A 15974-nucleotide genomic window follows, 5' to 3' on the forward strand; every position below is an offset into this window, starting at 1 on the left:
AGATCCTGCTCCTAACGAGACAGGGTGGAGCGGGACCTGCTGGGAGAGGCTTCTTCACACTCACAGGAACCCAACCACGGCGGCCAGGAGCGTGAAAGGAGAAGCATGGAGCCACCACCTGACCCAGCCAGCTCACCCCTAGGTGTCGACCCAAGGGAAACAAAAACACACGTCCACCAAGACGCGGGTGTCGACCCAAGGGAAACAAAAACGCACGTCCACCAAGACGCGGGTGTCGACCCAAGGGAAACAAAAACGCACGTCCACCAAGACACCTGAACGTTCACAGCAGCATCATTCATAAAACCCCAAAAGCAGAAACAACACGAGCGCCCGTCAAAGGATGACAGATACACCAAATGTGGTCCCTCCACACACTGGCACATCACTCAGCCATGAAAAGGAGAGAAGCACTGACACTCGCTGCAACGTGGATGCAGCCTGAGACACGATGCTCAGTGAGAGAAGCCAGACGGAGGAGGACACACAGGGTGTGATTCCAATGATGGGAAACGTCCAGAACAGGCCGATCCACAGACACAGAGAGTGGATTCCTGGTTGTCAGGGACTGAGGGAGGGAGAGGGAGTGCCTGCTTAATGTACAGTGGTTTTGGGGAGTTGATAACGATGTTCTGGCGTGAGATGGAGTTAGATGGTGGGGTGGCGGCACAGCTGTGTGAACGTACTCAAAACCACTAAATTGCATACTTTATTTTAATTAATTGATTTGTCCACTCCACTGTGCGGCTTGTGAGATCTTAGTTCCCTGACCAGGGATTGAACCTGTGCCCATGTCAGTGAAAGTGCAGAGTCCTAACCACTGGACCACCAGGGAATTCCCTGCATTGTATACTTTGAGGTGTGACCGTTATGGCATGTAATTACATCTCTATAACACTTAATTTTTTTGAAGTCCAAGGCAGCCTGTTTGGGACCCGCCAGACCGCAGTCAACCTGTCCCGTTTGTCACGAGCACTCTGATCTCCGCGAACGCCCGAGGCCTTTTGGGGAAGGTGCCCGTGACCTCACTCATTTCTGTCTCCCACTCTTCCCCCACCCCAGAACATTCTCACACCTTCCAGGGCTGGCGCTCAGTTTCTCCAGCTATAAAATGGGTTGATAGAGGGAGATGATTAGCATCCTTGTGAGGGATTACTAAAAAGTTAACCGCACAGGGCGAGCTACGTACGCAGAATGTGTCGTGCAGATGGGGATACAAAGAGGATAACCGAGTTTCAGGGACTTGACTGTCTTGTAAGAAAGCGTGAGCTTTAAGGGTAAAGCGACGCTTTGGGACACACAGTCAGAACTGACCATTTCTAGACCAGTCGACGAGGGCCTGGTCCACCCAGCCCCAGACAGTGACAAGCTGGCAGGGACTGGGGACGGCCCACCTTCTCTGTGCAGGACCACACGGTAAACGTTTGCAGCTTTGCAGGCACGCGGCCTCTGTCACAACCACGCAATTCCACCACCGTGAGGAGGAAGGCACGAGTGAACAGAAGCAGCTGTGCGCCGATAAGGCTTTATTTACAAGAATACACAATGGGCCGAATGGGCCGAGTGGGCCGAGTGGGCCGAGTGGGCCGAGTGTTCCTCGGGCCGCAGTTTGCCGGCCCCAGACCCAGATGCCTGAAATCTCCCCTTTAAAGAACAAAACCTGCACTCCACCGCTTGTAAAGGGGAACCTGAGCTCCACGGCCCAATTCCTGGGTTCCTAAATCGTGGCAGAACAGACAAGGCCACATTCTAGTCCACACTGAGCCCTCATTAGCCACGTGGCCTTGGGAGGAGGCTTCGTCCAAGGTCAACACTGAACACGAGCCTTTCTCGCTCAGCCAGCTTTCCTCGCTGTGGCCAGGAGCACGGGAACTGCTCGTCCCACGCTGAACGCCCCTCCACCCGGGTGCCCCTGCCCGTGGGTGCCAGCCACTAGGGGCTCAGGCTGCTCCCTCTTTTCTTACCAGTGACCCCCCCTTGGGCCACCTCCAGAGGCCACCTCTGTGAACCCTCTGTCCCTGGTTAATTAGAAAAGTCCAGGAGAAGGGGGACACCCTGGAGCTGAAACCCAGAAGCAGCTGGGTCATGGGATTATTTTCAAAGCATTTAAAAATAATCCTCCAGGGTTTCCCTGGTGACGCAGTGGTTAAGAACCCGCCTGCCAATGCAGGGGACACGGGTTCAAACCCTGGTCTGGGAAGATCTCACATGCCACGGAGCAACTAAGCCCGTGCGCCACAACTACTGGAGCCCGCGAGCCACAACTACTGAATGAAGCCCGCGCGCCTAGAGCCCGTGCTCCGCAAGAAGAGAAGTCACCGCAATGAGAAGCCCGCGCACCGCAACAAAGAGTAGCCCCCGCTCGCCTCAACTAGAGAAAGCCCGCACACAGCAACAAAAACCCAATGTAACCAAAATTAATTAATTAATTAATTACTTAAAATAATAATAACCCTCCATTTTTGAAGACCCTCCCCTCTCCCTGTGACTGGTCATCATCTCCCACAGGGTGTGAGGTGGGGTGAATATGCCCCTCGGTGAAGCCAGAAGTGGTGTCCTGCCCAGGGACACGACACAGATAGGGCAGCTCATCCTGGGCCATCCTGGAGCCCCCCCCACCCCCAAACCCACTATGGTTCTCAGGGCTTCTAGAAGTGAGGGATAGGTGTTCAGATGCTGAGGGGCCAGAGTGCAGGCGCGGAGAGAAGGCACATCCAGCAGAACCACACTGAGGGGTCCAGGCTCCTCTAGGGGCATCTGGCCCCTGGACACCCCAGGAACTCAGAACCAAACAGGGCCGCCTTCTCCACCAGCAGCCCTGGGGCCGGGGGCCCGCACACGTACTTACTGCAAGGTTCCTGGTGCGCAGTGGGGAGCGAGGTTGCAGGGAGATGGTCCAATAACCGGCTTCTGTTAGGGTTTCTGTCAGGTTCCAGCAATGGCGATGGTTCCTAAAATGTGCAAAACAAAAGCACAATTAACTAAAACGATGGCCTGATTAAGTCTTAACTCCAAATTACACTCCTAGCAGCAGCGTGCAGCCCAGGGATGCCTGCCTCTGTTCAGATGTTTCCAAGTCCTCGCCACTTTCCAAGAACATGAAAATCCACAACCATGAGCACCTGCCCCACTAAAGCCTTCCAGTGACGGCCCATTTTAAGCCCAGCTCCTAAACATCAGTAGCTGAGAAAGCAAGAGCCTCCAAAAACAATCAAATCAGACCAATGATGCTTCTGGAAACCTTAAGGTACAGGCACTCCTGGGAGGTTTACAAGAAGTTCTGCCTCTTCCGAACCCCCGCAGGCAGGGAAGGTGCCCCTCCAAGGAGGACAGTCGGACAGGAACTGCCGCGTGGTGACCGCCGTCTACACCCCCGGGGGGCAGACAGCACAGGGCAGAGCGCGGCAGGCGCCGTGCAGCTGAGACCCCACGGGGGGCAGGGTCCCCACCACGGCATTCACAGCCAGGCTCAGGGTCACTTGCTGAATGGACACAGGACAAGACTCTAAACGTGGGGTGTGGCCCCAGGGCCTCTGACAATCTGGGCTCCAGCTGCCCCGACTCACTGGGCTCCCCGCCCCTACCTCCCGGACACCTGAGCTAACGGCTCGGCGTCTGCAGGACCCTCCCTGCCCCTGTGCCTTTGCACATGCTGCCTGAAGCTGGACTAGCTGCTGGGGGCCGACCTGGCTGCAGGGCAGCTCAGCCGGGGTGCCCTGGGGGTGTGGAACTCGGTCCTGCACACCTTCCCTAACTCACCAGGAGCTTTAAATAGCACAAGTCCCACAAACACCCTTTCAACAGGCAACGTGTGCTGACCTTTTCTATCTTTTTTTTTTTAATCAGGTTTTTTAAATTACTGGGCACAACCCACTACACTGATTTCACTGTCTTCTAACAGGTGCCAGCCCCTGGGCTGAAAGGCCACACCGAGCTGTGGAATGACCGGCCCTCGGGCATTCGCCTCTTCCTCTGGATCAGCTAAGCCGCCCGGGGCCACGTGTAGTCCCAAGGGCTCCTCGGTCGCTGCCACCTGCCCCACTCCGCAGCCCCGCCAGCCCCTGACAGCGACGAGAGCGGAAGTCCGGGGGTTCGATTACTCTGGCGTGTCTCCACATGGCTGTGGCTGCTGGAACAACGGCCCCCAAGGATGTCCCCATCCTAATCCCCGGGAGCTGTGACTATGCTCTCCTTGGTGGCAAGAGACTACAGATGGGATGAAGTTAAGGATCTTTTTCTTTCTTTTTTTTTTTTTACATCTTTTTTCTTCTTTTTTTTGGTCACGCCGCACGTGGGATCTTAAGCTTCCCGACCAGGGATCGAACCCGGGCCCCCTGCATTGGAAGTGCGGAGTCTTATCTGCTGGACCGCCGGGAAGTCCAAGTGAAGGACCTTGAGATGGAAGACGATCCTGGGTTATCAGGGGGCCCAGTGTCATCCCCAGAGTCCTTCTAAGAGGGAGGCGAGAGGGTGAGAGTCAGAGAAGAACTGATGACAGAGGCAGAGGTCAGAGCGATGTGCTCTGAAGACGGGGGAGGGGCCACCAGCCGAGGATGCGGTGCCTCTAGAAGCTGGAAATGGCCAAGAACCGATTCTTCCCTGGCGCCTCCAGGAGGATCAATCAGCCCTGCCCACACCTTGATCTGAGCCCAGTGAGACCCATGTCGGACTTCTGGCCGCCAGGGCGGTGAGATAATAAACGCGCATTGTTTTAAGTCACTGAGTCTGTGGTCATTTGTTACCGCAGCAAAGGGAGACTGATCCGGCAGCTTCCACGTACATCTCCCCGATGACAGAGGAGAGGGACCTTCTCACCCCCACTGCCCGCAGGCCTCCCTGCTGAGAATAGCCGGCCTGACTTCCACTCTGTGATCTGATGGGGTCACATGTCTCCCTGGTCACTTGTCACTACCTCTTTGCACACTGTCTCCCCAGATGGACGATGGGCCACCCCACGCACAGCACATGGGCTGCAAGGCAAAGACCACCCGAGCCTGTGGTCCTCGGCTGGACAGACCCCAGTCTGCTGCTGCCCATGGCTGCGGGGTCCTCCTGCCCTTGTGCTCTGGGGGACGATAGCACTGACCCCAAAAGAGGAGGCTGGAAGCTCTGGGGCTGAGGTTAACGCTCAGCCCTCAGGCCACAGCCAAGGCAAGGCCTCTGTCCACCCTGACCTATGTCCATGCGGGGCTAGGCTCACCCGCCTCCCCTGCTCCCGCAAGGACTGAGGGCCCCCCGTAGCCAGCCTGTCACCGCCCTGCAGGCCCTGAGACACCAGGGGCCTGGCCTCCTTCCTGGCCACAGCCCACTCGGCACAGGGCAGCCGGGGCTGAGGGATCAGGGGGCCCTTAAGTGTGGGCTGGGCACAGTGACTTCCTTCCAAGAGGGACAGTACGGAAAGGGGGGAGGTGTGACCTTCCAGTGGAGACACCTGAGCAGCATGACCTCAGCCAGGGGACCGAGGCCAACACCAGCAGTGATGAGTCATGCTGACGGCAGGCACCCCGAGATGAAGGATGAGACGGCCCTTCACAGGTGGTCCTCCTCCCAGCACCCGGCGCCCCAGTGTAACCGTGAGAAAAACACCCGACAAGTTCCCACTGAGGGAGATTCTACAAAATCTCTGGCCACAGTCCTCAAACCCGTCAAGGGCATCGAGAACGAGGGAAGTCTGAGGAACCGTCACAGCCCAGAGGAGCCCGAGGAGACGAGACACCTGAATGTCACGGGGGTCCCGGACGGGGTCCTGGGACAGAAGAGGACACCAGGGGCACACAAGGCAAACTGGAGGAAGTAGGACCCTAACCAACGAGAACGTACCCATAAGGTTCACTGATCGCAACAAACGCACCCGCCTCATGTAAAACGGAATAATGGGAGACTGGGTGTCGGGGTCAGGGGTGTAGGGAACTCTCCCTAGCGCTCTCAATTTCTCTACAAATCTACAACTGTTTAAACAATAAAGTCTATGTACTTTTTAAAAGGAAAACAAAACAGAAAGGCCCTGGTGCCTCCTGCTGCCCAGGCTGGCAGGGCTAGGCCGCTGTCCTGGTTGCGGTTCCTGGGAAAGCCAGGCGCTGAGAAGAGAACTCGGGGTGGGCAGGGGGCGTCCAGCTGCAGCGAGGGGACAGGCTGAGCAGCGACCCAAGGCCTCAGACACCACCACCCCAAAGAGGCACACCCTGACCACTTCTCCTTCAAAAAGGCGCCGTCTGACAATCGGATGATGTCGCTCTCCCGAGGTGCCCGCCCCGCAGACGCTGATGGCTCCTCCACCTCCTCCTCTACCCTCTGCAAAGGGCAGGCAGGTGGGCCGGGAAGCAGCAGCAGGAACGGGGGAAGAGCCAGCTGTCTCCACACGCTGAGGCACCAGGAACTGCCACCGGCTGCTGGCCCCTCTAGGACCCCACAGGCCTGGCCTCCCCACCCCGGGCAGGGGTAGCTGGGCCCCTGGTCCTATCAGCTCTGGGCCACCTAGGGCTGGCCCTCGGGATGGGTCCACCCACACCACCCACACTGCCCACGGTGGCCCGGGAGCCGGGCCCGGGGTCCGAGAGGCAGAGAGCTGACGGGCATCTTCCGCCCACAAAGGCAGGGAGCCCTCGCCTGTGTGTGTTATCTGATCCAGGAGGGCTCAGCGCCCAACTCGGCCTGCTCCCCGCGGCTCCCACGGTGAGCTGGAGCCCCTCGTGGGAGCAGGGAGGGCGGAAACGCTCACAGAAGATGGGGACTCCCAGGAGGACACGAGCGCAGTGAAGGGGCACCGGACGACCAAAGCGAGGACAGCGAGGACGACAAGATGAGCAGTGACAGTCCCGACTGTAAACCCACAGAGCACCATAAACACATGCCGGTCCTTACTGGTCCTTATGAAATTCAAAACGTCATGTAAACGGCGGAGAAGGGATAGCTCTCTTCTACAAAACATTCCAGATCATAATGCAGAAGGAGTGAAGGCAACATTAATGCACCGTGAGATCTGTACAGTAATCACTGCTGCAGGAAAGATCCACCGCAGACGCTGAAATTGACAGGCAAGTGTTTATGAGAAGCAGGTGTGCTGTCGCCAGGTCCCAGAGGAAAAACCTGCAACCTTCCGGTGGAGACTCCAAGCAGGTGCCACCTTAACAGAGGGGTGAAGGTTGACCCCACAGGCAAAGAGACATATCAGCACATCGCCCTGGGGCAGCCTCCCTCAAATACATAACCTTCGTGTCACCATGAGAAACAAAGCCAAGGTGAGGGACACTATAAAATCCCCCACCAGTGCTCTCCGGAAGGGTCAAGGTCACGACACACGAGGAAAGACTGAGACACGACCCCAGTCCGGAGGAGCCTAAGGAGCCTGACCCCTGCACCGTGTGGTCCCGGCTGGGGTCCTGGGCAGAAAAGGGGCCGAGAGGGACAACCGGTGGGATCCTAATAAAATCTGTTGTTATTATTACTTCAGGTCATCCTTCCGCAGTCACGTTAGGCGTTAGTATCAGGGGAACGTGGCTGAAAGGTACATGGGAACTCTCTGTACCGTCTCGGCAACATTTCAATGCCTCTTAGATTATTTCAAAATAAAATATCAAAAGCAAAAGAAAACTAAAACAAAACAAACAAAAAACACAACCACCTCTATCTCCGTCCTCTGAAGTTCACTGCACAGCAGGTTTTAGCTGGAAGAGGAGAGTCTGGCTGTAAAAAGATCCAAACCGATAAGAAAAGAAAAAGCAAGTTGACGCCAGCCTGCAATCCAGTTTCAGGACTGATTAAAGATCCAACCTGCTGAACGCAAGTTTCAGATGCTTCCTGTTTGAGAGACCTGAAGAGCTGACATTTTCATCAGTCTTTACAGACTGGGAAAAGAGCCTCTCGTTTACAAATATCTCACCAAATCCTCTGTATCCTCACAGACAACAAAATCCAGCTGCGGAAGTGGCAATGGCTCAGGTAGGGAGGTGGCGGGCCCCCTGGGTTGTCTGGGTCCCAACCCCAGGAAGGCTCTGATCTCATCTCCTGGAAATGTAAGAACCATATCATTTTTCTTTAACGTCCACCCCAGAGACTAGACATAAAATAACTCGGGGTGACAAAGCTACAGTGATCAAGCCAATGTGGTCCTGGCCTCAGGATGTACAGAGAGCTCAATGGACGATAGTGGACAGTCCAGAAATAAACCTGCACATTTAAAGTTAGTTGGTTTTCAGTGAGGTTGCCAAGACCGTCCAAGGAGTAAAGAGCAGTCTTTACCACAATGGTGCTGGCACAACTGGATGTCCACGTGCAAAAGAATGAAGCTGGACCCCTATCTCACACCAGACAGAAATTAACTCAAAATTAACTCACATATCTAAACGTTAGAGCTAAACCTCTAAAACTCCTACAAGGAAACACATGAATTAATCTTTGTGACCTGGGATTAGGCAACGGTTTCTAGATACAACACCAAAAGCACAAGCGACAAAAGAAAAAATAAATAAACTGACTTTGTGCTTCGAAGGACATAATCAAGAAAGTAAAGACAACCCACAGGATAGGTGAAGATATCTGCAAACCTTAGATCTCAAAAGGGACTTGTATCCAGAATAAAGAACTCTTATAGGCCAACAACAACAAAAACAACCTAATTCACAAGTGGGTAAAGGAACTGAATGGACACCTCCCGGCAGGAGATATACAAACAGCCAGCAAGCACCTGAGAAGACGCTGGACGTTACAGCAATGGAGTGAGGGACAAAAAGAGGCTAAACCCCAGAGAGGGGGCCTCCCGAGCCCGCTCCCCAGTGGCAGAGCCTCACACAGTTCTGTGATCACATTTCCCATGGTACGTCCTACTCCATTTCTCTGGAGACCATGGCGGGGCTGCAGAGACCAGCACAGATGCCCCCGAGGGGTCCCAGCCGGCCGTGTGACTTGGGGCAAGTTCCTAACCTCTGCACCTCGGTTTCCTCATCTGTCAAGTGGCGGTCACCGTGCCCTACTGTGGGATTGCAGGAGGTTAAACAAGGCCACAGACAAAAGCACCGGAAGGAAACCCTGGCACACGGTAAACCCTCGTAAATGGCAGCTGTCACGGGCTCTGTCATTTAAGAGCCTCACTCGGGCAAGGAAGGCAGATCTGGTGACATGCCCCCAGTGGCCACCCAGGACCGCTCCCAAGGGCAGTCTGGCAATGTCTCTGTTTAAAAAAATACCCGCCTTCTTCCGCCGGCTGTTCTTAGGCCTTTATGCTCTGGACACACAGCCCACCCGTCCACCCCAACTCCTCTGCAGGACCTGCCTCCGCAGGGTCGGGAGCACCGGGACGGAAAGGTTCCAGCTGGATCTTGAGAACCTGAGATGCCTGGAAGCGATCAACCATGTCCTGCAGGGCACACTTCGGATCAACCATGTCCTGTGGGGCACACGTAGCACGCTGGAAAGGAAAGTGTGTGCACGTGTCTTTCTAGAGCCTGACCTCCTCCAGGGGCTGGGGGATCACAGATCAGGGAGTGGGGGGACACAAGGGTGGCATCTCAAAGCACTGGGTAAGGGTGGAATTGAATCAATGAGGAAACGTCAAAACTCCAGCTGAAAAGTGGGTGAAAAGCATAAACAGACTATTCACAGAAGAGATATCAAACTGGCTTTTAACACATGAAATGATGCTCGACCTCACCCCTAACTTCAGAAATGCTCATTGAAACTACACTGAGACCCCGGGACCACCCTGGTGGCGCAGTGGTTAAGAATCCGCCTGTCAATGCAGGGGAATGTGGGTTCAAGCCCTGGTCCGGGAAGATCCCACATGCCGCGAACAACTAAGCCCGTGTGCCACAACTACTGAGCCTGCGCTCTAGAGCCCGCGAGCCACAACTACTGAGCCCGCGTGCCACAACTACTGAAGCCCGCGCGCCTAGAGCCCGTGCTCCGCAACAAGAGAAGCCACCACAATGAGAAGCCCGTGCACCGCAACGAAGAGTAACCCCCGCTCACCGCAACTAGAGGCAGCCCGCGCGCAGCAACGAAGACCCAATGCAGCCAAAAATAAATTAAAAAAAAAAAAAAAAAAGAAAAGTAACTACACTGAGACCCCATCTCTCACGGCTCAGATCAGCACGTTTACACTAGAACAGCACACCCTGCTAGTGAGGCTGTGGGACCAGACCCTCTCGGTGCTAGTGAGAGTAAACCCATCCGCCCCCCCAGGAGGGAACGTGCCAGAAGCTAACACACATCTTGGCACTTATCTTTTGAGCCAGCAATCCCACTTCTAGAAATCGACCCTGAAGATACTCTTCCAAGAACATGAAGATACCTCTACACCAGGGCATTCACTGCTGCACCGTTTGTACCAGCAAGATACTGCAAACAAGCCCAATGCACGTACAGGGGAGAGGCTGGGTTAACTGTGCTGCAGCCCCCAGTGGACACCACGCAGCTGTGCAGGAGGGCGGGCACGTCTCCACGGCCAGATGAAGCTGTTTCCAGGACGCGCTGCGCAGTGAAAAGAGAAAAGTGCAAGAGTGATCCCCACTGTGCCACCTTCCATGTATAAGAAAATATACTTGGGACTTCCCTGGCAGTCCGGTGGTTAGGACTCCGTGCTTTCACTGCCGGGGGCATGGTTTCAATCCCTGGTGGGGGAACTAAGATCCACAAGCCACAAGGCGTGGTCAAAAAAAAAAAACAAAACATATATATATATATACACACACACACACACAATTCTGCATTTCTGAGACATAAACTAATGAGATCATTCCCTGCAGGGGCGAGGGCGAGGGCGAGGGCGAGGGCAAGGGCGGGTGATGACGCGCCTCTCCAGACACCTTTCTGACCCTTGAACCATGCTAATGTCCCACATACTAAATGAATGAGGGAATGAATGAAATCAACAAGAACTGGGGGCGGGGGGTGAAGAATCCTACAATGAAGTACAAACAGAAGCAAACCAAACAGTATTTCAAGTACATAATACAACCACAATAAAGAGGAAAAGAAAGAACTAAGCCATGTCACTTTTAAGCATGGTTTTGGAACTATGTGCCTTTGAGATAAAGATAAAGCAAATATTGACTTACTCCAGGGGCTTCTTTTACTGTGGGTGACGCAGGGCTCTCACTGACAGAGACAGAGTTACACAAGAGGGAAGGGGAGGCCGGCAAGCAGCCCGCACGAACAAAGGGCTGGAAGTGGAGGTGTCGGTGTGAACTCGTGGGCACTAGTGTGTATAGGCAGAAGCAGAAACGGACGTGGGTGTCTGTGCGATACGTGTACACACAGACACACTAATGTATGCACATGTGTATTTATTTACACACCTATTTCCCGGGCAAAAGGGCCCAGAGGCAAAGACACCCCCTTGGCAATGAGCAACTGAACACCCAGATCTTGGTTTCTAAATGCACTGTCCACAAGAAGAACCAGGGCTCCTTGGAGAAGCAGTCAAGCCTGGAGCTGAGGTGGGAGTGCGCAGCATGGGCCTGGAACACCTCACTGTGCCCGAAAGTAGGGAAGTGCCCAGAGACTGGTGGGCACGTGCCTGAAGGACACGAGGAGCCAGCGGGAGGGAGCTCTACCTCTGGATAAATCTGGGACCACCAGAGCAACCGAAAACAATGACAGCAATGGATTACAATCTACTGAATCAGTTAAGGACCCATGCGTCCTCGCTGATATAAATAAACAGATGGGGAGGAAGAGACAGCTGTTCTTCACAGTAGAAAGCCAAATAATAAATGCAGAAGGAATGGTGGAATTAGACAATCCCTACTTGGCAAGAATCAACAATGGCTGCCCAAACAAACAGTGAATGTTGGGGGAACAATGGGGTGTTTACATGGTCCCCAAGGACCTCCCGCAAGAAACTTACCAATTACAAATGGTAAAACTGTAACTTCAGGGTGGAGAAATCTGGAAGACACCCCCTTACCCAAGTGGGCCAGGTTGATGCCACCAGAAGTGGGCTCCAGAGACAATGCTCCGAGGACACCAGACTGCTTCTGGGATGTTCCTGCCAGACGTGAGAGGCAGACCATCAGACAAACCCACACCGAGCGACGCCCCACAGGATAACGGGCCTTTACTCTCCCAACGTCCAAGCCACGAGCCAGAAGGACAGACTCAGGAACTGATCCAGATGAACAGAAACAAAAGCGACGTGACGTATCAACGCGGTGTGTGAGCCTGGACTCTCTGAGAATTCTGAGAATTAACTTCCTGGTTTTGATAATTTGATAAGGGAATCCCTTGTTCAGAAGAGATGCCCACTAAGGTATTTAGAGGTAAAGAGGCATGTATGTGGAACAGTTCAGGAAGAAATGTGCAGAGAGAGAGGATGAGAGAGAGAAAAGGAACAAGAGCAGCTGCAGTGAAAGGTTAACTCCGAGGGAGCCAGGTGAAAGGTGTCTGGGAATTCTTCGTGCCATTCTTGCAACTTTTCTGGAAATCTGAAATTACATCTCCAAAATTTTTTATTCAAAAAGAAAAAAAAAAAAAAAAAAAAGAGAAAGGAAGCACTTGGATTGAAAAAAATTTTAAAAAAAGGAAGCACGTGGGTGAAAGGCCAGGGAGCCAAGGAGGCTGCCAGCACCTGCTTTTGGAACATCGTGGACAAGAACAGGGCCTGCCAGCCCACCTACGTCTTTACTAGGCTCGGGGGGTCAGGGACGCAGCCTGGGCAAAGGCCACCACCTGTCCCCCAGCCCACAGCCCAGGCAAGGGGCTGGTGCCACACAGAGAGCGGGGCGGACACCGGCACCCTGGGAGGGGGTGTGGCACCCCAGCAAGCTCCCCACACGGCCAGAAGGCCACCCCTGCAGACGCTCAAGACACCAGCCCATTCTTTACTCGTGTGTACAGGTCTTCAGTGTTCCATGACTAACCATGTAAAACCATAATCATTGACAAAATAATCTTCCTATTTCTCTGCAAAGGTACCTCGTAATTTTGTGGGGCCGGACGACGCACGTGTGCACACGTTCTGATCCCGGAGAGGACCCTGCCCCTCACCCAAGGCCCTGGGGACCCTGGACAGGTTCCCTGACCTCCCCAAACAGCGTCATCCTTCTAGAGCTTGCCTGGAGCTTCCCCTGGAGCTAGCGCGAGGGTCAGGGATGACCAGAACAGATAAAAAGGCCGATGATGGGGGCACAGGTCACCACGTGCGGGCCCGGCTCTAAGCACCTGGCATGTCTGATCAGCCCCAAAACCCTAGGAAGCAGGCACTGCTCTCACAGCCCATTTCACAGATGAGCAAGCTGAGGCACGGCGCAGTGATCACACAGCTGACAACAGGGGAGCCCAGCTCGAGGTCCGTGTCCTAACCACGAGCCTCACCAGCCTGTGCAGACGACGGGAGAGCCGCGTGGAAAACACACAGCTCTGTCCCCGCCTGGGGCCTCCAGACTGGGGGGCCTTCTAAAACCCATAAAAACGCAGGAGGAAAAAAAAGTGGGCCAGTGTTTTGGTAATCTCAGGGAAGGGAAGACCTCTCTGGGCAGGTCACGAGACCAGGCGCTTTAAAGGAAATGACAAATTTGGCAACAAGCTTTAAAATATTCCATGTAACAACACATCAAAAATAAAGCCGGGAGATCAGTGAGAAACTGAGAAAAAACGTATAACGCAGAAGATGCTAATAGCCCTAATACAGAAAGGGTTATAATAAAACACTGGTTCTCAACCAGAGGCGAGTCTGTCCCCCAGCGGACACCTGGTGAGATCTGGGGACATCTGTGCTTGTCACGACCGGGGGAGGGCAGGGGCTCCTGGCATCGAGGGGTGGGGGTCAGGGAGGCTACTCCACACCTCCCCGCGCCCGGGGCGGCACCCCCAGAAGGATCCAGCTCAGAGACATCAATAGTGCTGAGGGTGAGAAACCCTGTGCTGAGTCAAGAAAAAAACGCAAACACCCAAGTGTAACACATGGGCGAGGGCTATGAACTGGCATTTCAAAAAAAAGCAGTGACTAGGAGGTGACAGATTAGAAGGAGGCACAAAAGCTGGGGCTGTCGCCAGGATGATGAGAGCCCCCAGCTGTCGTAGGAGCATCCAAGCAGACCACCTTTCTGGGGACAACTGAGCAACACCCTTCAAAATAGAAGGGGGTCCGCTGGGGAGTGTGGAGTCAACCAACTAGAAAGACCTCCACCTGACACACGGCGATGACCAGAGAGCCTTCACCACGATGTCAAGAACGGTTCTATCCGGGTGGCAGGATCTGGGGAAATCTGTAATTCACACAGGCTTCTGTCTCTGCTGACAACACTTACGTACCACTTTTATAAAAACAAAGGGGACGCAGGGCCGCCTCGAGAGCCGTGCCAGGACCCAGAGGTCCCATCCCTTCAGCTCCATTCCCAGAGGTCCCATTCCCAGCAGCTCCCTGGCTGGCCCATCTGGGTGGACGGGAGCTGATCTCAGGGCAAAGAGGCAGTGCGTCCTGGGATTAAACCATCACCAAAATGACTATGGTCCCCAACCTAATTCAAATTTAAAAATGCCAAGCCACACCGGAACCCTCGTACACTGCTGGTGGGATTATATCACGGTGTAGCCACTGTGAAAGACAATTTGGCAGTTTCCTAAAACGTCAAACACGGACCTTCCATCTGGCCCAGCAATTCCACTCCTAGGTGTCTACCCAAGAGAAATGAAACGTGTCCACATAGAAACATATTATGCATCGTAGGCGTTATTCACAACAGCCAAAAAAAGTGGAAACAGCCCAAATGTCCATCTATGGATGAACAGATAAACAAAATGTGGTCCATTCATGCAGTGGGATATTATGCAGCCATGGAAGGAGTGAAGCACTGACCCTCACTACAACACAGATCATCCTCTGACAACATGATGGTCAGTGAGAGAAGCCAGACACTGAAGGCCACACAGTGTGTGACTCCCTTTATATAAAGCATCCAGAACAGGCAAATCCACAGAGACACTACAACATTTGGTTGTCTGAGCTGAAGAATGGAGAGTGACTATTTAATAGGTATGGGGTTCTGGAGTGATGAAAATGTTCTAGAATTCAATGGTGGTGATGGCTGCACATCCCTGTAGATATACTGACAACCACTGAATTGCACATTTTAAAAGGGTGAATTGTATGGCATGTGAATTATACTTAATAAAGTTGTTATTAAAAAAAAATACCAAGCCAGAAAAAAAAATAGCATGAGAGCTCCCCAACGTTTGATCAAAACTTTGATGCTGCTTTGAAGCTTCAACTAAATGTATCCAGAACACTGGGGCTGCTCACGCTATTGGTGACCAGAGGCACCCACTCGGTCTGCTCCTGGTTCTCTGCCCGGTGCCATCCTGACCACCACCCCTCAGGCCGCCCACCTGGGCTCTCACAAAAAGAGTGACAGCTAACAACCAAGTCACAGCCCAACCATCTTGCTGGCCTTCGCAGACTTATCTCGAGGCTGACCTGGGCCTCCTTGCACCGGGCACTCCTTAACCCCAAAGACCTGCCTCCAAGTGCGCATGACACACTGACCCAGATTTGGAATCCTGAGGCAGGATCAGGGCTACAAACCAGCCAGGTTAGATGGGGCAAGGGAGAAGAAAGGAAGGCCAAAACTACAAGGAGAGTGATGACACAGGAGTCGGGGCCTGCCCAAGCCTGATCCTGAGAAGGCAGGGCTTCACAAATATTTCTGATCATTACAGGTCCTTTGAGATGTTCATTTCACCAAATGTGAACAGGAATAAACAAAAGAAGGGCACCACTGAGGCCAACAGACGACACATCAGCATCCTTGAAAAACCCGTCACCCAAGCCATCTCACTGATCAAATGAGTTTAATCCTGATTAATCACAGTTCAGATGGAATCAGTATAAACTTGCTTCAAATAATACTGGGAATCAGAAGTAGATTCTGGTAAGTTAAGATGTATATAAGACCTAGAACAACCACTAAGAATATACTTCCAAAAATATAATGAAAAAAATCATTACAGGAATTAAAATGTCACACTAGAAAATATTCACT

At 53.4% G+C, this 15974-nt stretch overlaps 1 protein-coding gene across 6 annotated transcripts in view; it reads right to left on the minus strand.

Annotated features, from left to right (window-relative positions):
- The window catches only part of KDM4B (lysine demethylase 4B), a 141020-nt gene that overhangs the window by 108705 nt on the left and 16341 nt on the right, over positions 1–15974 (minus strand). For 5 of the 6 annotated variants that reach the window (XM_068537209.1, XM_068537207.1, XM_068537210.1 and 2 more), the window contains exon 2: positions 2849–2951. The gene's annotated coding sequence lies outside the window, so the exon portion shown is untranslated. Of the gene's footprint in view, positions 1–2844; positions 2952–15974 lie in introns of all 6 variants that reach the window. The other variant, XM_068537208.1, reaches the window with a different exon arrangement.

Source organism: Eschrichtius robustus, chromosome 2, assembly GCF_028021215.1.
Source record: "Eschrichtius robustus isolate mEscRob2 chromosome 2, mEscRob2.pri, whole genome shotgun sequence".
Lineage (NCBI taxonomy): Eukaryota > Metazoa > Chordata > Mammalia > Artiodactyla > Eschrichtiidae > Eschrichtius > Eschrichtius robustus.